At 38.1% G+C, this 24994-nt stretch overlaps 4 non-coding genes across 4 annotated transcripts; all 4 read right to left on the bottom strand.

Moving 5' to 3' along the window:
• Positions 1 to 3923: 3923 nt before the first annotated feature.
• Positions 3924 to 3995, bottom strand: trnah-gug (transfer RNA histidin (anticodon GUG)). The gene has a single exon. It is a non-coding gene; the product is annotated as a tRNA-His (tRNA).
• A 1777-nt stretch (positions 3996 to 5772) lies between these two features.
• Positions 5773 to 5844, bottom strand: trnag-ucc (transfer RNA glycine (anticodon UCC)). The gene has a single exon. It is a non-coding gene; the product is annotated as a tRNA-Gly (tRNA).
• Positions 5845 to 23444: 17600 nt separating this feature from the next.
• On the bottom strand, positions 23445 to 23516 carry trnag-ucc (transfer RNA glycine (anticodon UCC)). The gene has a single exon. It is a non-coding gene; the product is annotated as a tRNA-Arg (tRNA).
• A 307-nt stretch (positions 23517 to 23823) lies between these two features.
• Positions 23824 to 23895, bottom strand: trnah-gug (transfer RNA histidin (anticodon GUG)). The gene has a single exon. It is a non-coding gene; the product is annotated as a tRNA-His (tRNA).
• Between the last annotated feature and the right edge of the window lie 1099 nt (positions 23896 to 24994).

Here is a 24994-nt window from a genome sequence, read left to right as displayed (position 1 = left end):
TTGATTAAGTCTATGGGACGCTGGACCTCTTCAGCTGTTGAACTTTATGTTTGATCATCCTCTGCAGACATCGCCACAGCTCACCAAGCACTAGTTAGCTTGCCCGGAGTAGGGGGGCGTCCTCTCAGCCAGGCCCACCAGAGGTTTCCTCCCTGCAGGTGGGGAGGTTTCCTCTCCACAGTGAGGATGGCTTATAGGCATAGGTTGTTTACTAACATCTCTTGTCTTTTCTGTTTTCTTCTAGCTTTTGTCTCTGCGATCTCTTTTCTATCCCACGGTGTGGTTCTTGCGGGGAACCGGGGGTCCTCTTTTGGGGGGGAAGTGAGTCTCACTCCCCCGGCTGTCCGGGACGGCCTCTCGTCTCAACCACTGCTGCCCGGCTGTTCCTCGTCGGCCTGAGGGGACCCCCGGCCACATCCTATTCTTCTGCTGCTTATGCACTAAGCCTTCCAGGCCTCAACCTTGCTGTCCCGGGGGGGGGAGGGGGGTTCTCTGTTTTTGTCGCTCCTAAATGGACCCGAGACACTTTTCCTTAGCTTTCCACGCCACACAGCTGCCAGCTTAGCTGTCTGAGGATGCTGCACTGAGTTGCGAAGTAGACAAATCTAGATCTAAAACAAAATGGCCAAAATGGTTTAATAGATCAATTAAAAAAAATATTCAGCAAAAAAAGGCACTTTACAGAGCGTTTAAAAGGACCAAAAACAAAGCACACAAAAAGAGTACTTGGAACTGCAAACACAAGTCAAAAAGGAAGTTAGAAAGGCCAAGAGAGAGATAGAAATCAATATTGCTAAGGGGGCTAAAACCAATTCCAAAATGTTTTTTCCAATATTATAACAGCAAGAGAACATTCAAAGAGGAGGTTAAATGTCTAAAAGACACAAATGGCAAAATCATAGATGAAGAAAAAAATAGCAAATATATTAAATGATTACTTTTCACAGGTTTTTACAAAGGATGACACGGACAACATGCTCCACATGTTGACTTGTTTCTATCCAATTTTAAATAACTAGCATAACAAAGGCAGAAGTGTTAACGGGACTGGGAGCTCTTCAAATAAACAAATCCCCTGACCGGATGAGATCCTCCCAATAGTACTCAAAGAAATGAAAGAAATTATTTACAAACCGCTAACCAAGATCATGCAAAAGTCCCTTGACACAGGGGTTGTACCAACAGACTGGAAAACAGCAAATGTAATACCGATCCACAAAAAGGGAGACAAAACCGAACCAGGTAACTACAGACCAATAAGCCTGACTTCTATTATATGTAAACTTATGGAAACTATAATAAGATCTGAAATGGGAAAATTACCTCTATGGTAACAATATACTGGGAGACAGTCAGCATGGTTTTAGGAAAGGGAGATCATGTCTAACTAATCTGCTTGACTTTTTTGAGGATTCAACATTGAAAATGAATAATTGCAAAGCATACGACATGGTTTATTTAGATTTCCAGAAAGCTTTTGACAAAATCCCGCATAAAAGATTAATTCTCAAACTGAACGCAGATGGATTAGGGAGTGGTTAACATATAGAAAACAGAAAGTACTGATTAGAGGAGAAACCTCAAAATGGAGCGAGGTAACCATTGGTGTACCACAGAGATCAGTATTAGGTCCTCTGCTGTTCCTAATCTACATTAATGATTTAGATTCTGGTATAGTATGCAAACTCGTTAAATTTGCAGACGACACAAAAATAGGAGGAGTGGCAAACACTGTTGCAGCAGCAAAGGTCATTCAAAGTGATCTAGACAGCATTCAGAACTGGGCAGACACATGACAAATGACATTTAATAGAGCAAAGTGTAAAGTATTGCATGCAGGCAATAAAAATGTGCATTATAAATATCATATGAGAGATACTGAAATTGAAGAAGGGAACTATGAAAAAGACCTAGGAGTTTATGTTGACTCAGAAATGTCTTCATCTAGACAATGTGGGGAAGCTATAAAAGGCCAACAATATGCTTGGATATGTTGTGAGAAGTGTTGAATTTAAATCAAGGGAAGTAATGATAAAACATTACAATGCATTAGTAAGACTTCACCTAGAATATTGTGTTCAGTTCTGGTCACCTCGTTACAAAAAGTATATTGCTACTCTAGAAAGAGTGCAAAGAAAAGCAACCAGAATTATCCTGGGTTTAAAAGGCATGACGTATGCAGACAGGCTACAATAATTGAATTTATTCAGTCTTGAACAAAGAAGACTACGCAGTGATCAAGCATTCAAAATCCTAAAAGGTATTGACAATGTCGACCTGTGACGGAGAGCGAATGAATCCGAATCAACAATCTCCCTCTCGACCGGTGAGGGCAGGAGGAGACAAGGAAGGAACCTTGAATGAAGTGTGGTTCCATTGATAAACTGTTGTGATTGTATTTCTTGTTTTGTGTTGGAATTATTATTTCGGGACTGCAACCCCCTTTTGTTTTGTCGCTGGCAATACCCATTGCTGGGTAGAGCCAGCTTTATTATTTGAGTCCAGTTTTCGCTGGCAATACCCATTGCTGGGTAGAGCCAGCTTTATTATTTAAATCCTCGTCAAGGAACATTAAAGAAACCTGACCTGTGAACTTTGTGTTTCTCCTTTGTTGGAGCACCTGGAAACACCTGTACACCGGAGCACTACAAACCACATTGCCACACGACCGAAGGGACTTTTTTGACCTGAAAAAAGAAACAAGGACCAGGGGTCACAAATGGAGATTAGATAAAGGGGCATTCAGAACAGAAAATAGAAGGCACGTTTTTACACAGAGAATTGTGAGGGTCTGGAACCAACTCCCCATTAATATTGTTGAAGCTGACACCCTCGGATCCTTCAAGAAGCTACTTGATGAGATTCTGGGATCAATAAGCTCAATATATCCGAGCATCTTGTTGGCCTTTTTTTATAGCTTCCCCACATTGTCTAGATGAAGACATTTCTGAGTCAACATAATTATAATATTATATATATATATATTTATAATGTACATTTTTATTGCCTACGTGTAGTACTTTACACTTTTCTCTATTAAATATAATTCACCATGTGTCTGCCCAGTTCATCATTTTGAATGACCTTTGCTGCTGCTTATCCACTCTTCCTATTTTTGTGTCGTCTGCAAATTTAACAAGTTTGCTTACTATACCAGAATCTAAATCATTAATATAGATTAGGAATAGCAGAGATCTCATTATAGTTCTGTCATGTGAGGATTTCACCTGCCATGATTCGAACCGGGGTTGTTGTGGCCACAACGCAAAGTACTAACCACTATCTGATCACGGCGAACTACCGAGATGCTTGCTTTGTCATCTGGGCACTCCATGCTACACACACGGCAGAACAATGACGAGTAGCTAATTACTCAATATCTAGAGAATCTAGGTCTGACTAATATCACCTCACAGAGTATTATAACTCACAGTGATACTTTCAAAGTTATGCTTTTAAGACTATTCTCCAGTAAGGCAAATTAGTTGGGGAATGTATTACGCTTTATTCCAATGTTAAAAGAAAAAGTTCAAAATAAACTTGCGTTGGCCTGGAATCGAACCCAAGTCAACTGCTTGGAAGGCAGCTATGCTCCCCATTATACCACCAACGCCTCCATTCTCAAAATCACCTTCAAAGATTTAATTAAGCCACTGTAATGTTGGCTGCTGGGACAGGTCTCGTCTTGCCTTTACTCGATAGGCGTTAATACAGCGACTGGTGTTTGTAGGAGATTTTTATGGTGTTTATAGATTGATTATTTCTGTAATTATTAATTCATAGACAGCAGGCTGGTGTGCATCATGCCTGTACTAACACGATGAAGCAATTATTGTATTCTATTTTCTTTCAAAAAGGTGCATGCCATGAAGATGGCGTGTGAAAAAAAAGAACAAGCTTCTCTGCCGTGTGAGGATTGCACCTGCCGTGACCCGGATTCGAACCGGGGTTGTTGCGGCCACAACGCAAAGTACTAACCACTATACGATCACGGCGAACTACCGAGAAGCTTGTGTTGGTTTTGTCAGCTGGGCACTCCGTGCTACACACACGGCAGAACAATTGCAGCAGGTCGCTGCTATGTGTTTTGTTTTATTGTTTTAATTAGGCTACTTTCATTTTTAGAACGCCCCCTTATCTTTCGTTTCTTTCCCTGTGCCAATCAGAGGATGATTCCCCTTTACCTGGCTCATTTCAAAGGCTGGTTTTAAAGACAAGGGGGAGCGGAATAGGAAGCAGGATGTAAGGGAACGGGAGGCTCTCGTGACGGCGGTGGTATGGCTGGTCGGCAGCCTGTGCTATGGCGGTGTGTTTACAATGATTATGTGTGTGGTGTCCGAGTAGCGGCAGTAGTATTGAAGTGTAGCAGGTCTTTATATACAGATAGCGAAATTTATGTTATTTTCACTACGCCACCGTGTGTTTATTGAGGACAAGGACCTCGAGTGGTTGGTTCCCGCACAAACTCTTTTATCCAGGAAAAATGAGGCAATCATACTCCAAAAATAATCTTTACAAGTTTTAATTAATAATTGTTTTCAAAATCTCAAGCACATTAACAATAATGTAAACAATATGACAATTCCACTTTCACTTCACCATCTAACAATTGTCTACTAGATACATATAGAGATGATACAATTAAACAAACTCTTAATCTATCAGTTTCTTATAGTGAAGTTAATTCAACCAGTTACCACAAATTATAGTATTGCAGTTTATATAAAATACTTGGATCTATCAGTTTCTTATAGTAAGGTTAATTAACCAGTTCAGCAAATCTGTTCTTTTTGTGGTACATACAAAGTAGACAACAACGTCAGCACTTGAATGGTCTCGTTACAATCTAGATTACATTTGTAAAGTAAACAGTACCAATTTCCCCCAATCTATTTAAAATGAATATATAAAACAGCTGCGTGCTCGCAAGAATAAAATAAAGTATAACAAATAAAACAAGATTCCTTGCTCTAGGAACGGGACAGCTATCAAATGAAACACACAACGTTAACAATAAATAAACTAACAGGCTCACTGACCGGGGAACTCCAACACGCTATACCTCGTGTTGGAAATGATACACCCACGGTCAAACACATCCTTCCTGGTGTGCTACACGAAGTTATAAAGTCTCTCCACGTTCCATCTCCAGTCTTACGGTGTCCACATTATAGCACATGGTCATTTCTCACGTCTCAGCGTCAGTTATCAGGAATTTCTTTGTCATGGATCTTTGTGTACACAGGGAATCAAATGCTTAAAAAATCAACAGAAATCTCACATAACAGATTATAAAACCATTCATTTTACAGTTGCTGCACATCATACAGCAATGACTATTTTGGTAACATATGTTTGATTTTTTTCATGTGCCCATGTGTGTCTAAAACAATCCGGCTGCAGTAAGTTTTATCAGACGGTTGTTTAATTTTAAATATTTGATTTTGCAGCGCATGTAACTGCAACGCCATTTTTAGGTGGCAGGACAAACAACAGGACCATATCAATCCTTAGAATGGGATTAATCATTCAACTCACGCTTCCATCCATATTTGTAGTTTTCCCGACAACGCATTATCAATGCATGATTCCAAATGAACACATTCGTTTGATGGGGCTTAATGTAGTGACTAATATCACCTCACAGATCATTATAACTCACAGTGATACTTTCAAAGTTATGCTTTTAAGACTATTAACCAGTAAGGCAAATTAGTTGGGGAATTTATTACGCTTTATTCCAATGTTAAATGAAAAAGTTCAAAAAAGACTTGCGTTGGCCGGGAATCGAACCCAGGTCAACTGCTTGGAAGGCAGCTATGCTCACCACTATACCACCAACACCGTCTTGCCTGTACTCGATAGGCGTTAATACAGCGACTGGTGTTTGTGGGAGATTTTTATGGTGGTTATTGATTGATTATTTCCTACACAGCAGGCTGGTGTGCATCATGCCTGTACTAACACGATGAAGCAATTATTGTATTCTATTTTCTTTCAAAAATGTGCATGCCATGAAGATGGCGTGTGAAAAAAAAGAACAAGCTTCTCTGCCGTGTGAGGATTTCACCTGCTGTGAACCGGATTCGAACCGGGGTTGTTGCGGCCACAATGCAAAGTACTAACCACTATACGATCACGGCGAACTACCGAGAAGCTCGTGTTGGTTTTGTCAGCTGGGCACTCCGTGCTACACACACGGCCGAACAATTGTAGCAGATCGTTGCTATGTGTTTTGTTTTATTGTTTTAATTAGGCTACTTTCATTTTTAGAATCTTTCGTTTCTTTCCCTGCACCAATCAGAGGATGATTCCCCTTTACCTGGCTCATTTCAAAGGCTGGTTTTAAAGACAAGGGGGAGCGGAATAGGAAGCAGGATGTAAGGGAACGGGAGGCTCTTGTGACGGCGGTGGTATGGCTGAGTAGTAATATTACTATAGCTTATGTCAAAAGTCTAATTTATGACCCTTTCACCTTTTTTTGACCTTATAGGTATGAATTTATGAATATATAACGAGGGGGCGTGGATTTATGAATTTATGAATATATAATGAGGTGGGCGTGGATTTTATGGTTGTTACAAGACAGATATGCTTATTGAATATAGGCTTATATATGCTTATAAACTTATTGCACATGTTTTATAAGATATGTACAAAAATCAGTGTTTAATATTATTTATGTGATCAGGGGATAGAGGTTTACCCAAGTTTTATAAATGCTTATGTTAACTTTTGCTTGGTGCAGACAACATTGAAGTCTTAGTATTTTTTTCATTAGACACAATGAAATAGAGAAAGTTTAAAAAGAGGGTATTAAAAGCATAAAGAAAAAAACAATTTATATTTAAAATGCGTTTAAACATTACACACATAAATCACGGAACAACTGAGCATTAGTCGTTTTGAAAGTGTATCGCTAAAACAAAATAAATTAGATATTAAATTAAATATTTATAAAAGAACAAAAAACAAAACAAAATCTACTCGAGCAGCCAACCGCACTCATCAAACTTTAGCAGAAGAATGACTGCAAACTCGCTCTGTGACTTAAATAGGGGGCGGTTCCTTTGGCTTCGAACATGCGCACAACTTCCTATAGGTACACTTACATGTGCGCGCACATGAGCACAGGCACTGAGACACCCCCACACACGCAGACACAGACACTCACAGACACATAACCACCCGCTATGAACAGACTGGCGTCTCGATGTATTAAAAAGCACCGATACCTATTTGTTAGAGGAAGGCACCCTGCAGAGAAGGCATTTGAAATGTGTGATTTGTAATGCCTTAAGGTTTGGTCTCAGCATGGTAGACACTGCGATGACTATTTCAAATGAATATACAGACTATATATATATATATATATATATATATATATATATATATATATATATATATATATATATATATATATATATATATATATATATATATATATATATATTGAGAATGCTCAAATGAAAGACGTATTTAAAATATATTGCATGAACATTTTACGCCTGTATTACTGCGTAAAGAAAGTAGATTTAACTAAGCCTACGTTCAACTATAAACAAACAAACAGGTAAAAGTATATGCTATTGCAAAGCTTGGTTATTCGCGCCATACCAATAAAACTTATGGAATTGAATATAACTGAATAAAAACAAAATGTTATGATTCTGCAGGAAACAAATGAAGGAAAATTAAACACATATGTAAATATGTTTAACATGTTTTAAGGAATAAGGGCTACGGTTTTTGTAGGGTATTTTGCGTGTCTGAAAAACCGAAAATCATTTGTGAGGTGAGAATCGTGGCACCACTTAGTCTAGTAGTAGTTCTTTAACATATTAGACTTAGGGTGGCGGTATGGTTGCTGATGTTGGAAAGCACGATGTTATCTCAATGTGAATATATCTATATATATCTATATCTATAGATATATATAGGGGATAAATATTTTTTATTCAATTTTACACGTTAGGAACAGATTGGAGCCGCGGTGTATTAAAAGTACAGATAGCGTATGTTAGAGGAAGGCACCCCGCTGAGAAACATGGCTCGGTGATCACCGCGGTGCCATTTAGTATGCTAGGGGCAATAAGCCTCGTGCTATTTCAAACTGGATATAGTTTGGGGCATAACGATTAGAAAATAAAATAAGAGAAAAATCTGTGTTATATTGCAAATAAAATAAGAGAACATATTTAAGTGTTTTATCAATGCCAGTTTTTGAATAGCCTCCCATCAGGATAAGCTCCAGTAGCTTCTCATACATGGTCAAACTATTCTGACGATGTTGCAAATCATTAACACGCTTTTACTGTTTTAGATTTAAAACTATGTGCGAGCATAGTACAACGTTATGTTTTTTTTTTAAAACAGCGAATATTGACCCGATCCAGTTGTAATGCTCCTTTACGTGTATCTAAAATGATTCGTGTTATAAAACAGATTGTATAAAATCATTTACAAAACAAATGAGAATATTTTTTTGCATGTAATACTGAGTTAAGAAAAATAACTAAGCCCGCATTTAACTATAAAAACAAAACATACAAGTATATGTATATGCTTCACCAATTCTTGTTTATTAACGGCATACCCATAAAAAACGTGATTTAAGCATAATAAAGCATAATTTCAGCATAATATCGAGAATATGATGGGTGGTTTTGGAATAACTGCTTTAGAGATGTGGGGTGGTGAGATTTGAGGCGCCGCCTAGTCTAGGTACCGTTCAGGTGTCGTGTTTATCTCCCATAGGATCCGGCCCCCTGTGGTTACAAAGGCATTTACCGCGGATCTTTGAGAGTATAAATCACACCGTACAGAGCTATGTATTACACTTCTGGAAAAGGACGATTCCTCTCAAGAACCTTATCCCGTAAAGACCCACTTCAACTATAAATGGACGGAGAATCAACCCGCAACAATGAGGTTCTAAATGGTAGGTCCTATGTTTAATGTTTAAATGCTGTTTTAACTCTGTGTGAAAAACGCTGGTTGAGACGCGGTTTATTTCTGTTTATGAACGAACACTGTGCGACGTGTCTGTGATGCAAGGTAACCAGTTTTTTTTTTTTTTTGGTGAGCGGACTGATTTTAAAATGGCTGTTAAATATTAGATGTACTGTAAAAAAATGTTTGAGACGCGGTTTATTTCTGTTTATGAACGAACACTGTGCGGCGTGTCTGTGATGCAAGGTAACCGTTTTTTTTTTGTTTTTTTTTTTGGTGAGCGGTCTGATTTTAAAATGGCTGTTAAATGTTAGATGTACTGTAAAAAATGTTTGAGACGCGGTTTATTTCTGTTTATATTATATTTATTTAAAATTATATATTTTCATATTTTATAGATATCCAGGAACTTATAGAAGAACATTTAATTTCACATCAGGAGGAAGTAATTGAGCAGCCTCCTACGATCATTCCCCTCTCACCTACAATCATTCCATTGTCCCCAACATGGTTTTTGGAGAGTCAGAATGGTGAGTTTTTTCATTTGCTAAACCAAAATATCGCGAGTTTTTTTTTCTGGTCGAACTATAAATACCTCCTTTTAAATTGCAGATACGATCCCGGGCCACAGCATTTCCCTTGAGTTACTAAGCGCTCTAGTCGTGCCTGAGGACTTTTTAAATAATTTCTCAGTGATAGCAGAAATGCCTAAAAGTGAGTAAAATAGTAGACATATTGGTCTGTTTGTTTTATTAATAACAAATAAATAAATGTACTTATGATATATATATATAGCGATTGAATGATATTACATGATATACATTGTTTTTTATTTTATTATGATTTCCTTTTAAAAACATAGCTGATTCATTCTGTTTTTTAGAAGCTGAATATATTGAAGATTCTGGAACAATGACATCTTTCAGCGACCTAGCGTCAGACTCCGAATTGTCTAAAAGTATGAACCGTATTGTTTTTATAGATTAATAAAATATGTTTGATCGTTTTTTTCATAATAATTATTTTTAGGTTAATAAAACATTCATATTCAACCATTTATATTATTTTAGAAGATCCTGAAATACCCAAAAGGAAAGACGTTACCAGTACATCGGAGGAGGGCCAAGTCATACATGCAAAGACACCCTTAGATCCTCCCAATAAACATCAAAAATCTGAAAAAGACCTCTCAAAAGTACGTACCTATTTAAAATGAAGCTTTTTTTAAAGTATGTTAAATATTTCAAACATCTGTTAATGTATTTTAGGTCTGATTGTATATTTTGTCATATTTTCATTTAGAACGGCCCACTAGACATACACTTCTTGTGGAAAGCGAATCTTCCGAGGACAACACATCCTTCAGCAGAGACCCAAAGTCTAAAAGGCCGCGTAAAATTTCTGAAAGGTTTCATACTTCGCTACAATCAAGAGCCCCCCCCCCTACGCTCGCCAAAGTACCCCAAAGGCTAAAACATGCGATACCCTCAACTTCAACTACTACTAGGTATCACAGCGTTGAGCTATTGAAACATGTAAAGTTGACTATAGATCAGATCATTTACAGACACCCAGCTATAAGGGCCCTAGTTTCCGACCCAGAAGTGGCTCAGAATATACAGACATTAATTACCCTATTGAAAACGCTGGGTTTTTTAAAACAGTAGCAGTGTATTTGTAGAGCTACAATGGAACCACATCGCAAAAAAACTTGTAAAAGGAAACACATTGAAATTACTGTTGATGATTCTGACAATGATGATGCTGTGAATGGTGTTCAAAAAAATAAAAAGGTTTCAATTGATCCGAGTCATACTGTGTCAAATTCTGTGGTTAATTCTATAATCGTCCCCCAAAATACCTTAAATTCTGATCCTTCAACAAGTTCCCATACACATAGTATGTCTACAGCCCACAATGTCAGACCGCCCACTGTTCACCCCCAAAACTTAGCCTGTTTTGAGAATTTTGACTATCTAGACAAACTTTTAAATGATTTAAATTATAACGCGTATAGTTTACCGTCAATCAGGGCTCTGATTGATGAAATTTCTACAGATAGGCCCCCGATAAATGACAACTCCACTAATATAGACAACAATAACTCCCAGTGCCCGGGGTTTGTTAATGATGCTAAATTGACTCAGATCAATTTTGACTCTTTGGATAAGCTTTTGCATGAAATGTCTAGAGAGAATCATGGTACTATAGAGAGTGTAGTTGATGTGGAAAAACAAATAGGGGGAAGCTTAAATGATGGGGCTTACCATGATGATTCTTTTAGCATAAAAGTCCCAGAGGGTGGTGTATTACATGATGATCAAGTGGCTGGTCCTTCTGGTTTACAGGCCCCCCATAGGGATAGCGACGGTGATAGAATCGTTGGGGAAGGTGTACAGCATAGACATAGACCTATGTTTAACAATTTCGAATTGAAGCAACCTCTTAACTTTACACATCTGTATGACTTGGATTCCTACGCTGACGTTTTTGCGGTGTTACATGAAACGTTAAAGAATATGTTGAGTGAGGTTTCTAGAACGCTAAGACCAACAGACGTTGTGCAACTTGAATTACGAGCAGGATCCTTCGATATACCAGTGTATGTAAAAATGACTGGAGCCAATTTAAGTCTAGACGATTTTCTCAGTCAGATTGAAGCTCTCCTTCAAAGTCATAGTGAAATTTTGGCTGATGACTCTTTGATGTTGATTGTCCAGGTTATTAGGTGTCCAGAAGGAGGTGGTTTTAGGAGAGGTTTGCAGACCTTAATGAAAAGTGAGCTTATTAGAAAAAAAGCCAAGCATCTGATTATATGTTACAACAGAGACAATCAATTATGTTTTGCCTACAGCGTTCTGAGCTTGTTATTTCCAGAATTCAGGGGTTCCTATGATACGTGTATGGCTGAGGCTTTAAAACTTCAACAGAGTGTGGGATTAAGTGAACATCAAATGGTGTCGTTTGTAGACATAGATAAATTTGAACAGGCCTTAGATGTTAAAATTGTGGTCTGGTACAGATGTCCTCAAAAGGATGTGTTCCTGAATCACCAAACAGATACTCGAGCAAAAACAAAACTGTATTTCTGTTTCTTCATGAGAATCATTTCTACGGTATTGTTAACTTGAAAGGTTTTCTGGGTGCCGCCTATCTGTGTAATTACTGTTACACAGCCTACAGTAACCGATCTGGACATCGCTGTGAAGGACACTGTAATGTGTGTTTTTCACCAGCTTGTAACAGCGATGCCTCTGTAAAGGTAAAATGTAACGATTGCAATCGTTATTGTCGATCACAGCTCTGTTATGATGAGCATAAGATTCTCCGAGATAAAGCCAACAGTGAAAAACAGGTTTCTATGTGTGACATTTTAAAACTTTGTACAAGGTGCTATTCTCTCTATAAATGTGACCCGACAAAACCACAGACTCATAAATGTCTTACTCCTTACTGTAAGCAATGTAAAGCCGTGTTGTTACCTCACACTGATCATAAATGCTTCATTCAAATGCTTAAACCTAAGGAACCCACAGACAAATATGTGTTTTATGATTTTGAATGTCGACAGGAAGCTGGCATGCACATTCCTAATTATTTGTACTGCATGCACATGGGTGGTGAATCATGGTTTTGGGAGGGCGAGGAATGTGTGAAAAAGTTTTTTGAACGGTATCGCAGACCTTGTTATGCAGGCTATACTTTCTTGGCACACAATGCAAAGTCTTATGACAGTTATTTACTGATGAATTATTTAGTAACCAACGGTGTTAACCCACATATCATAGCTCAAGGTAGCAAGTTGATGTGTTTTACAGACGAGGCTTTTAAGATGCGTTACATTGATTCCTTTAACTTTTTGCCCATGAAGTTAAGTGCCCTGCCTGCAGCTCTGGGATTTGAAGCCAAAAAAGGATATTTTCCTCTTTTTTTCAATACTGCTGAAAACCAGAATTATGTAGGCCCTTATCCTGAACCCCTTTACTATGGTGTTCACCAAATGATGTCTAAAGATCGTGATGCCTTTTACAAATGGTATGATTCGATTAAGAATGGTGTTTTTAATTTCAGAGACGAAATGGCGTTCTACTGCAAAAATTATGTTGAAATTTTGAAAGAGGCATGTATCAAATTCCGTACCAAGGTTTATGCTATAGGGCAGATAGACCCCTTCCAATGTACCACCATTGCTTCACTGTGCATGGCTATGTATAGAAGTAAATTCATGCCTAAAGACACAATAGTGATCATTCCTCCCGACAATTACCGTGAGCAGCAAAAAAGCTTTTCAAATGCCTCAATACAATGGTTAATGTATGTAGCAGAAACTGAAAATGTTTTCATTCAACATGCTTTAAACTACGGAGAGCTTAAAATAGGACCCTTTTTCTTGGACGGTTTTGCTGTGATTAATGGTAAGCGTACGGCTTTTGAATTTGCAGGGTGTTTTTTTCATGGATGTCCCTTGTGCTATGATTCGGCCGAAGTAAACCCCTTAAGCAAAGTATCGTGTGGTACGATGCGTCATCACTTTGATGAAAAGATTGAAACATTGCAAAAGGTTTATGGGTTGGAAGTCAGAGTTATTTGGGAACATGAATGGAACACACTGAAAAAACAGCCTAAAGTTCACGATTTTCTGGTTCGTTCTGATTTTCCAGAACGCATCAATCCTCGCGAGGCTCTGTTTGGGGGTCGTACAAATGCCATTACATTACATTATGTGACCCAGGAAAATGAAAGGGTGGGATACTTTGATTTCACTAGTTTGTATCCGTTTGTTAACAAAACAAAAGTGTACCCCGTAGACCACCCTACCATAATTTACCATAATTTTCAAGACTTGCGGCAGTACTTTGGCTTGTTCAAATTAACTGTTCTGCCTCCTAGGGGTCTTTATTTCCCTGCACTGCCTGCCCGCATCTGTGGTAAATTAATGTTTACCCTCTGCCGCTCATGCGCAGAAACACTAAACCAGACTGGGGTATGTAATCATAGCTCTGGAGAAAGAGCCTTGACAGGGACATGGTGCAGTGTAGAGGTAGTCAAAGCTCTTGAGAAAGGTTACAAAGTGTCTAAAATACATGAAGTGTGGCATTTTCCTCAGAAATCTGACACTCTCTTTACAGGTTACATTAATAGTCATCTCAAGGGGAAACAGGAAAGTTCAGGCTACCCTGCTCATTGTACCGATGAGGAGCGTAAAGAGCGTTATATTGCTGAATATTTTCAGAAAGAGGGGGTTCAATTAGATCCTCAAAACATTAATGTTAATCCAGCTAAAAGACAAATCTCCAAACTATGCCTCAATAGTTTGTGGGGAAAACTAGCCCAGAGAACTAACCAGCTCTCTACAAGCTTGGTAAAGGATCCTGACCAGTTTTTCCATTATCTCTTTTCAAAAAGATATCAGGTTTCGCATTTTTGTTTTGTAAGTGATCCGGTGGCTCAGGTTCAGTGGCGTTACGCTTCTGATACCTATACTACCACAGGTAATGTAAACGTATTCATAGCGGCATTTACTACCGCTTACGCCCGGCTAGAGCTCTATAACCTCTTGGGTCGTCTGCAGGGTCGCTGTCTGTATCATGATACGGACTCTGTAATCTTTGTCAGCAGGCCCCAGGCTTGGCGTCCTGAACTAGGCGATTATCTTGGTGATTTAACTAGCGAGTTGAAGCCGTGGGAATACATTACAGAGTTTGTGTCAGGGGGCCCTAAAACATATGGATACGTCACAAACAATGGAAAAACATGTCTCAAAGTAAAGGGGATTACCCTAAACTATGAGAATTCCAAATTAATTAACCTCGCTTCATTAAAAGACCTTGTACAAAACTTTGTGAATCATGATAGAAACACCCCCGCGGAGCATATCATGATTCGAGGCTCCCAGATTCACCGTAATAAAAAAGAATTTCAATTGAAAAACAAACCACTCCAGAAAACCTTTCAAATAGTCTACAATAAGCGAGTCTTGCGTTCTGATTTTACATCGCTTCCTTATGGACACTGAAGATGGTTTTGATATTAGACTATCCGTACCTTTTGCAGCTATAATATCGGGACCCTCCAATTCAGGGAAAAGTTATTTTGTGAAGCAGCTTTTAGAAAACTCTCAACAGATCTTTTCCAAAACCCCTGAGAATATCATTTGGTGTTATAGTTGTTGGCAGGCATTATACAATGAATTGGCCCTTAAATTTAAAAATATCAAATTTATTGAAGGCATACCAGATTCATTAACCGATGATAATTTAATGCCTCCTAACAAAATCAATTTACTCATTATAGATGACTTGATGGAAGCAGCTAGCGAAAATGATGAAATACAGAAAGCTTTTACAAAATACGTTCATCATAGGAATTTATGCGTGCTGAATTTAGTTCAAAATTTGTTTTTTCAAGGAAAAATGAGTCGTACCATAAACTTGAATGCCAATTACATTGTTCTGTTTAAAACCCCTCGAGATAAACTTCAAATCAACACACTAGCCCGGCAGATGTACCCCGGTAACTCCAAGTTTTTCTTGTACTCTGAAATGAAAAGCATTCTACTTAGAACTGACATCAGTGACCATGAGAAAGTTAAGCTATACACCAGCTCCTTACAGAGATATCTAAACTTGCTTAAACAGAGTGAAAAAGAGTTGAATACCCTGACATTAATTACACCCCCCTCTGAGGAAACAGCCCAACCGACAGCAGAATCTGAATCTAAGATAGTGACTGCTGTTATGAGTAGCGTTCCCTCCAGATCTAAGAAAAATGCTAATTTTATTTTAAACGCTATGTCTCAGAATGCTTTGGTTACCTCATGGAATGATCAAGGGGAATTCATTCTTAGGGGCAAGAACATTAGAGGGTCGCATATGGTTGATTTAATCAGGGCTGCAACGGGGCATACCCATATCCCTGAACATAGGTTACCTGTAGGATGGGCCGAATTCATCAAAGGTTTGTCTGTAATAAATGTCCCCTATTCTACAGTACCTAATTCTCAAACACGACAACTCATAAAAGCTTATAAAAAACGACCCTTAGAGACCCCTATCTATAAGAAGCAGAAAAAAAGGCAGCAGTTATGGGAAACTTATTAAGATGTTACTGTTTTTATTGAGTTTACATATCTGTACATTTTGTTTATATTCATGCAAATGCTGTGTAAACATTGTCTGATACATTTTGTTGTATATTCATGCAAATGTTATATAAACAATGTCTGATATATATATATATATATATATATATATATATATATATATATATATATATATATATATATATGTCTTTACAGCAATAAAAATATTTATTCACCATTTACAATGTCATAAGTTTTTTTTGAAGATTAACATTCATAACATTTTTTAAAATCATGATGAGTCTTGACACACTGCACGCATGAAAATATATTTATACAGTTCTGTTTTTTAGGGTTAGACATACAATGTATAAATTGGGACACCATCAGATCATTTTTGTTTAAATCAGAGCTGTAGAGAGCTATAACCTCGGGGTAAGTAAGTCCTTTGGCTCGATGATGTACAAAGAAAACACAGTGATGGCCGCATGTCGTGGTCATAAGACCTTGTAGAGGCTGATTATTGTACACTGTTTGTTTGACGTTGTTGTCTAAAAAGTTTGAGATAGTCTTAGGAAAATAAATAAAATCTGGAGGGTTACCGTAAGAATCAAAAAACTCTCCCTGTCCCTCTTCTTTTAGATAAATCCCTAGCCAGTGTTCTCCCGGATAATTCTGGGGGTCCATGTTGACAATGAGTATCGCCGGTAGTTTTTTTTCATTTTTCCTTTAGGTAGTTGATCACTAGCTAGAACCCCATAAAAATACTTTGCAGTCAACGGGTTGCTGGATAGCAGCGCTGTAAGCTGAGTGGTATTCATTTTTAAAAGGATCAATGTTGTATCAAACTTTTCAGTAATCAAAGAGAACAGCTCTTTGGTGGGAAACCTCAATCACGTTCTCAAAAACAGCATAAACAATCATATTCACCGTCTCTGGCAGAGCATTGGCACATATTACCATTTTTCACTAAGGAAAAATGATCTCCACATTCCTGATCAGGGGTCAAATCAAATGCATAGAGCGTATAGCCTCTAATAAAGTCTGACCTATCAATTATCAATGGTTTGTCTTTGAGATGTCTACCCGTGGCTTGTATTAGACTGTAATATTCACGGACGGGGTTGTGTCTTGTTGTATAGTGGGGTTGTAAAGGTTTTGAGGGGACTTGTTCACCATCGACGTACATAGCTATAAAGTTCCCTGCATAGTGTTTAAAGTTAAATGGGTTTTTAGCGTAGGAACCACTAAATGCGTCATTATCTGTTAAACCAATAACCACAAACTTTGGTAACTGCCCCAGAAACAAATTCTCCTGATTACATACCCTACTCCCTCTAGGAATACTAAAAACTTTCATAGACACTCTATCAATAGGATAGGGCATTAGAGGTCATCAAGGCCTGAGCTTGGGCAATTCTGACCTCAGGGGACACTTTTACTTTTTTAATATAGAGAGAGGCTTCTAAAATTTTAAGTTTGAACTCTTCTGCAGCATCAGACATTAAACAGAAAGTGTCATTGGCCCTCACCATTTTAATTTTCAGGTCAATACCATTTAGCATGAGTTTCTCTTGAAAAAATATATCCACATGCAGAGGTCCTAAAAGTTCAACAGTATGACTCATTCTGGTAAACGCATGCCGTTTAACTAGACCTTCATTAGCCCCTGCAGGATCAGTCTCATCCATGTGTCCTGGGGTATCTTTGTAAAACAAGCCGGCAGTGAACTGTGATTCTAGAGTGTCCTTACTAAAGTTTAGCATTGCTTCTATAATGCTACAGTAAGGATAAGTATTACTGCTTTGACTAATTAAGCGATTTCCTAAAGTTACATCCACTTGTGAAAACATGGTAGCTACAGGGTAATTGATAATACCAACTATACTGCCTCCAACTAAATCGGCGCCATCAGCCCTAGTAATTTTGCATGAAAGTCTTAAAAGAGTATTATTCAAATCAAGATAATCTTCCCCATTTCCTGCTATGTAAAATTCGATGGGGGCCGTGTCAGACAAGGCAGACAGGGGGGGGGGAATTTCCACATAAAGGTTTTTTTCAATACTTGTCTGGGTATAAGGTATAGTAAACAGATCCAATTCTGATTTCACACATTCTTGAGACATATGATGTACCAGCGTCATGATTTAAAAGATGTTTCTCTTTTTCGCTGTTCTGGGAGTCTTTGGTTTCTTACTCCTTCTCCGGTTACCACTACTAAATGACCTCAATGTAGCTGGTTTAGCCTTTTTGTGTGGATGATAGCGAGATCCTGGGGGTTTGCTACGTTTTCTCTTGTATCCTCTGGACATCACCATCAATCCCTCCCCTGACTGGCTCTTGTTATGGCTATGAGGGTTATGACTTGTTAGGACATTTGACACTACGTCACTAACAATATTTTTAGCTGCTGATTTAAAATGAGGTTTAACTATTTCAAAACCCCTTCTAAGTAACGGTAAAGCTTTTCTGAAAAGACTTCTAAAAATACCCCCTATACCCGCTCCGTACATTACCGGAGCTCCAGAAAATCCAGGCAAACCATTACCAGCTTGATTTTTGTAATAATTAATATAAGGATTGACATATCCATTAGGGCCCATTTTCAATTAGGTGTAAAAAAAGAGGCTTTACAGGTCGGAAATGCAACTTCACTACAACCTTCCCAAAACGGAATGGCACTAACTTGTTTTGGTCCGTCTTAATTTGTATAGTTAACGTGTCAAAGTTGGTCTTGCTGAGGGGCACATAATGAGGTCTGTCGTAAGTTACCGTGATTATATCGTTGTTTTTGCCTTTAATAGGGACGCATCTTAGAAGAGGCGCGTAACTATCTCCAACGGCTTGATGTGTAATGATATCAGTATAGACATACAGGGTATAAAATCCCGCTCTGATATCGGCTGGGTAGAGGGTCCTCAAATGAGCACTATACACTTTAGCCTCAATAGGGCCCAATAGTTCAATAGTTTCACCCTTTATAGTCTCACGAAACCCCAACATTTGTCCGAGATGTTCTTTGGCATAAAACATATACGGTGTAGTACTTTTTATATAAATTCGTCTTCCTATAGGTTTATAGACTAATTTCAAATCATTTTTATATTGTTCATCGGGAGTTTTGTCACCTTTCTGATCTAGTCCTTTTCCGAGCATGGCATCGTTCATAGCTGTTATTACATCCTGAAAGGTCTCATAATATCCTTTTGGTATAGTATAATCACGTTTTACCGCTTTTTCTATATCATAAGTAATAAAAGTGCTGTCTTTAAGGCTTATATTATCCCAGGTATGGGGATATTGAATCTCTGCTAAGCAAACTTCCCATTTTCCCGGTAGATGTGTTTTAACCAATTTTGATAGTAAAATTGGATATCGCGTTTTTAGGGAAAACCTCCTGTGAAGCGTTACTAGGCAGAGTTACATAAAAAGAGTCTTGAGACATCATGAATAATGTTTTAAGTGTAATTAAATACAGTCAGTACTTGTTAACTCTTTAGATCCACCACCTGATGCCAACCGGCCCATTTTATGAGCTAAGACTTTTTGCCATTTTCCTTTTTCTCGGCAACTATCTTCTCTATCCTAAACAGCCTATCAGTCTTGACATTTATTTTCTGCAATTCTGGTTCATAAAAGGTGCCCATTATAGGCTCTCCATCATAATCACATAGTTTATACACCGGTGGAAATCTTGGTATACATTCTGTTATAGTAAAAATCTCTGCTGCAAACGTCTGTTCATAGCCTTTTATAAAGGGAGCTCTTAACTTTGAAATTCTTACGCTGTCACCAGCGGCAAACTTAAATTTTATATGTGTAGGGCTTTTCTTCTTAGAGTATAAAGTTTTAAACACTTTAAATGAATTATCTTCATTAACTTCTGAAGGTTTCATTTGAATACTATGGTGGAAGGAGTTGTTATAAGCCTGTACCATTTCTTGTAGTTTATCCATATACTTGTGAGTGTTAAAAGCGGTGAAATATTTCCACATTTTTGTTTTCAGAGTCCTGTTGTATCTCTCAACAATAGATGCTTTTAGCTCATTCCCCGTGGTAAAGTGTAGAATATTATGTTTTTTTAGCATGTGCTGAAATGCTTTGTTTAGAAATTCGGCCCCTTTATCAGTTTGTAGTTTTTTAGGTTTCCTACCAGCGCTGATGATCCTCTTGAACGCCTCTGTCACCGTCTTAGATGACTTATTTTTCAAAGGTAATACCCATGCATTTTTGGATAAGATATCTATACATGTTAACATGTACTTATAACCTCCATTTTCTTTTGACAAGCTAGACATATCCACTAAATCAGCTTGCCACTGTGTATCGATATTAGATACAAATACGGTGTTTATTTTAAAGTTTATTTTAGAGGGCTTATGCAACGTATATGAGTCTTGCTCTGATAAAAAGTCAGTTAAGACCCTCTCAGAGACTTTAGGACCCTCAGACCTCAGAGCTCTTTGAAGAGTCTGTAAACCCCCTAAACCTCCAGGATTTGAGGGATCGTAGTATATTTTTTTCATACGCTGATGTGTCATCTTTAACCAAAATAACAAAACTGCGACAAATATGTACTTCAAAAAGTTTTTATTCAAAGGTTATCATAACACCTCAGAGACATGTGTGAAGTTCAAAAGTTGTATTCACAATTTATCAAGAAGATTAGATTGTTTTTACACAAACATTCATGATTAGTCACTAAATAATCCACGACATTTTGCACAACTATCGATATATCTTCATCTCTTAAAAACCTGGCCATGTTATAAAAACATACATCAGTCACATAAGCATACAAAACAATGATATGTGTACATTTTCAATCTTCTATTTCATCAAACATTTTAGGTAATATATTCATTAAAAATGCATTTAAGGGTTTACAGTGTTTTACATGTGTATTTACCAACTCTGACCATTCTTTAGTATCAATATCTTTACGGATTAAATCAGTTACACTTTTTAAATTGCTGAACATTTTTACATTTACGGGGATCAGGTTTTGAAAGAGTCTCTTGCAAGCCACTTTCTCGGCTATTAACTCAAACAGCAGCCCCTCCATGGTGTTCCTGAGTGTTGCTGGAGTCTGGACGTTCCCCATTTTCAAAATCACAGGCCCCGTAATATGCTAATGGAGCGCGAGGGTTTGTAAAACTGCGATGGTAGAAAGCTTTGGTTATTTTGTTAACAATGTCTCGGGTCTTGTCATCCAGGGTTTCTTGTAGATGAATCAGTTTACGTCTAATGCTGTGTTCTGGTCTTAGCTCTGTTAAAATATCTTCCACCAGTTTCTGAAGTTTTGTCAAAGATGGATGAAAATTGAAACAAGCTAGAGCTTTAGCCACCAGAAGCTTCAGCCACGGGACGTGTATTTTTTCTAGTATTTCTTCAAAATGTTAATCAAAATAATTGGGGGCCACTTCAAAAAGGCAGCTGTGTCTCAGCTGGCTCGGGTGGTCAATTTCGCAACCACGGCAATTTTTCACCATATCACGGTCAATGATCACTTCCAATAGAGAAGCCACGAGCCCCATAGAGATCTTTAATACTTTTTCAAAAGAGATGCCTAAGCCCCCGTCAACGTCGTCAGACTCTGCAGGGTTGAGGAGCGGGACATTTTCAAAGTCTTTTATAAGCTGGGTCATTTCTTCACTGGTCCAATCCATCTCAAGATCGCAAGGTTCAAGAATGGCATTTTCAGAGAAGTATCTAAAGTTTGCAGAAGCCATGGTGTCAGACTCCTTCAATCAAAAGGACATGTGGGGAGCCCCTTTAGTATGCTTCCTAAGATTAGGTTTCGGCCTATGAGGGTGTTGACGCCTCAGGCACCGTGGGGGATCCTTTGAGATAACCTATCAGAGATCCTTGAATGGGTGGTCCTTGAGGCGCCGCCCCTAGGGGCGTTTTCAGAGTTACCCTAATACATCCGCCCCTCTCTCTCATTGATGTTTGTTTTCAGTTCAGTCCACAGAGGAGGTTGTACAGTACACAGAGGATCCTTGGGACGGATGCTTGAAGGCCCCTTGCTTTGACTCTCTCTTGAAACTTTTTTACAAACCGTGGTTTCTTTCGCCTCTGTGGAAGGGCTAATGTGCATTTTTTTAAAGGCATTTATAAGTTCAGACATTTCTTACTCCAAAAATAATCTTTACAAGTTTTAATTAATAATTGTTTTCAAAATCTCAAGCACATTAACAATAATGTAAACAATATGACAATTCCAATTTCACTTCACCATCTAACAATTTTCTAGTAGATACATATAGAGATGATACAATTAAACAAACTCTTAATCTATCAGTTTCTTATAGTGAAGTTAATTCAACCAGTTACCACAAATTATAGTATTGCAGTTTATATAAAATACTTGGATCTATCAGTTTCTTATAGTAAGGTTAATTAACCAGTTCAGCAAATCTGTTCTTTTTGTGGTACATACAAAGTAGACAACAACGTCAGCACTTGAATGGTCTCGTTACAATCTAGATTACATTTGTAAAGTACACAGTACCAATTTCCCCCAATCTATTTAAAATGAATATATAAAACAGCAGAGTGCTCGCAAGAATAAAATAAAGTATAACAAATAAAACAAGATTCCTTGCTGCAGGAATGGGACAACTATCAAATGAACCACACAACGTGAACAATAAATAAACTAACAGGCTCACTGACCGGGGAACCCCAACACGCTATACCTCGTGTTGGAAATGATACACTCACGTTCAAACACATCCTTCCTGGTGTGCTACACGAAGTTATAAAGTATCTCCACGTTCCAGCTCCAGTCTTACGGTGTCCACATTATAGCACATCGTCATTTCTCACGTCTCAGCGTCAGTTATCAGGAATTTCTTTGTCATGGATCTTTGTGTACACAGGGAATCAAATGCTTAAAAATTCAACAGAAGTCTCACATAACAGATTATAAAACCATTCATTTTACAGTTGCTGTACATCATACAGCAATGACTATTTTGGTAACATATGTTTGATTTTTTTCATGTGCCCATGTGTGTCTAAAACAATCCGGCTGCAGTAAGTTTTATCAGATGGTTGTTTAATTTTAAATATTTGATTTTGCAGCACATGTAACTGCAACGCCATTTTTAGGTGGCAGGACTAACAACAGGACCATATCAATCCTTAGAATGTGATTAATCATTCAACTCACGCTTCCATCCATATTTGCAGTTTTCCCGACAACGCATTATCAATGCATGATTCCAAATGAACACATTCGTTTGATGGGGCTTAATGTAGTGACTAATATCAACTCACAGATCATTATAACTCACAGTGATACTTTCAGAGTTATGCTTTTAAGACTATTAACCAGTAAGGCAAATTAGTTGGGGAATTTATTACGCTTTATTCCAATGTTAAATGAAAAAGTTCAAAAAAGACTTGCGTTGGCCGGGAATCGAACCCGTGTTAAATGCTTAGAAGGCAGCTATGCTCACCACTATACCACCAACGCCTCCGTTCTCAAGATCACCTTCAAAGATTTAATTAAGCCACTGTAACGTTGGCTGCTGGGACAGGTCCCGTCTTGCCTACTCGATAAGCGTTAATACAGCGACTGGTGTTTGTGGGAGATTTTTATGGTGTTTATAGATTGATTATTTCTGTAATTATTATTTCATAGACAGCAGGCTGGTGTGCATCATGCCTGTACTAACACTACGAAGCAATTATTGCATTCTATTTTCTTTCAAAAAGGTGCATGCCATGAAGATGCCGTGTAAAAAAAAGAACAAGCTTCTCTGCCGTGTGAGGATTGCACCTGCCGTGACCCGGATTCGAACCGGGGTTGTTGCGGCCACAACGCAAAGTACTAACCACTATACGATCACGGCGAACTACCGAGAAGCTCGTGTTTGTTTTGTCAGCTGGGCAATCCGTGCTACACACATGGCAGAACAATTGCAGCAGGTCGCTGTTATGTGTTTTGTTTTATTGTTTTAATTAGGCTACTTTCATTTTTAGAATCTTTCGTTTCTTTCCCTGCGCCAATCAGAGGATGATTCCCCTTTACCTGGCTCATTTCAAAGGCTGGTTTTAAAGACAAGGGGGAGCGGAATAGGAAGCAGGATGTAAGGGAACGGGAGGCTCTCGTGACGGCGGCGGTATGGCTGGTCGGCAGCCTGTGCTATGGCGGTGTGTTTACAATGATTCCGTGTGTGGTGTCCGAGTAGCGGCAGTAGTATTGAAGTGTAGCAGGTCTTTATATACAGATAGCGAAATTTATGTTATTTTCACTACGCCACCGTGTGTTTATTGAGGACAAGGACCTCGAGTGGTTGGTTCCCGCACAAACTCTTTTATCCAGGAGAAATCAAGCAATCATACTCCAAAAATAATCTTTACAAGTTTTAATTAATAATTGTTTTCAAAATCTCAAGCACATTAACAACAATGTAAACAATATGACAATTCCACTTTCACTTCACCATCTAACAATTGTCTAGTAGATACATATAGAGATGATACAATTAAACAAACTCTTAATCTAGCAGTTTCTTATAGTGAAGTTAATTCAACTAGTTACCACATATTATAGTATTGCAGTTTATATAAAATACTTGGATCTATCAGTTTCTTATAGTAAGGTTAATTAACCAGTTCAGCAAATCTGTTCTTTTTGTGGTACATACAAAGTAGACAACAACGTCAGCTCTTGAATGGTCTCGTTACAATCTAGATTACATTTGTAAAGTACACAGTACCAATTTCCCCCAATCTATTTAAAATGAATATATAAAACAGCTGCGTGCTCGCAAGAATAAAATAAAATATAACAAATTGCAGTGCATCCCTTTGCAAAACAACGAAACACAGTTTTGTTTTGTTTATTTTGTATGTGTATGTATGCATATCGAAACTAAATCCTATCTTAACAAGTTTCCTCATTTATAGCGACCACCTCTCGATGCCCATAGAAATGCTAGCCGCCAG

This window comes from Acipenser ruthenus, chromosome 50 (genome assembly GCF_902713425.1).
Source record: "Acipenser ruthenus chromosome 50, fAciRut3.2 maternal haplotype, whole genome shotgun sequence".
In the NCBI taxonomy this organism is placed as follows: domain Eukaryota; kingdom Metazoa; phylum Chordata; class Actinopteri; order Acipenseriformes; family Acipenseridae; genus Acipenser; species Acipenser ruthenus.
This window is presented reverse-complemented; position numbering and strand designations above follow the sequence as displayed.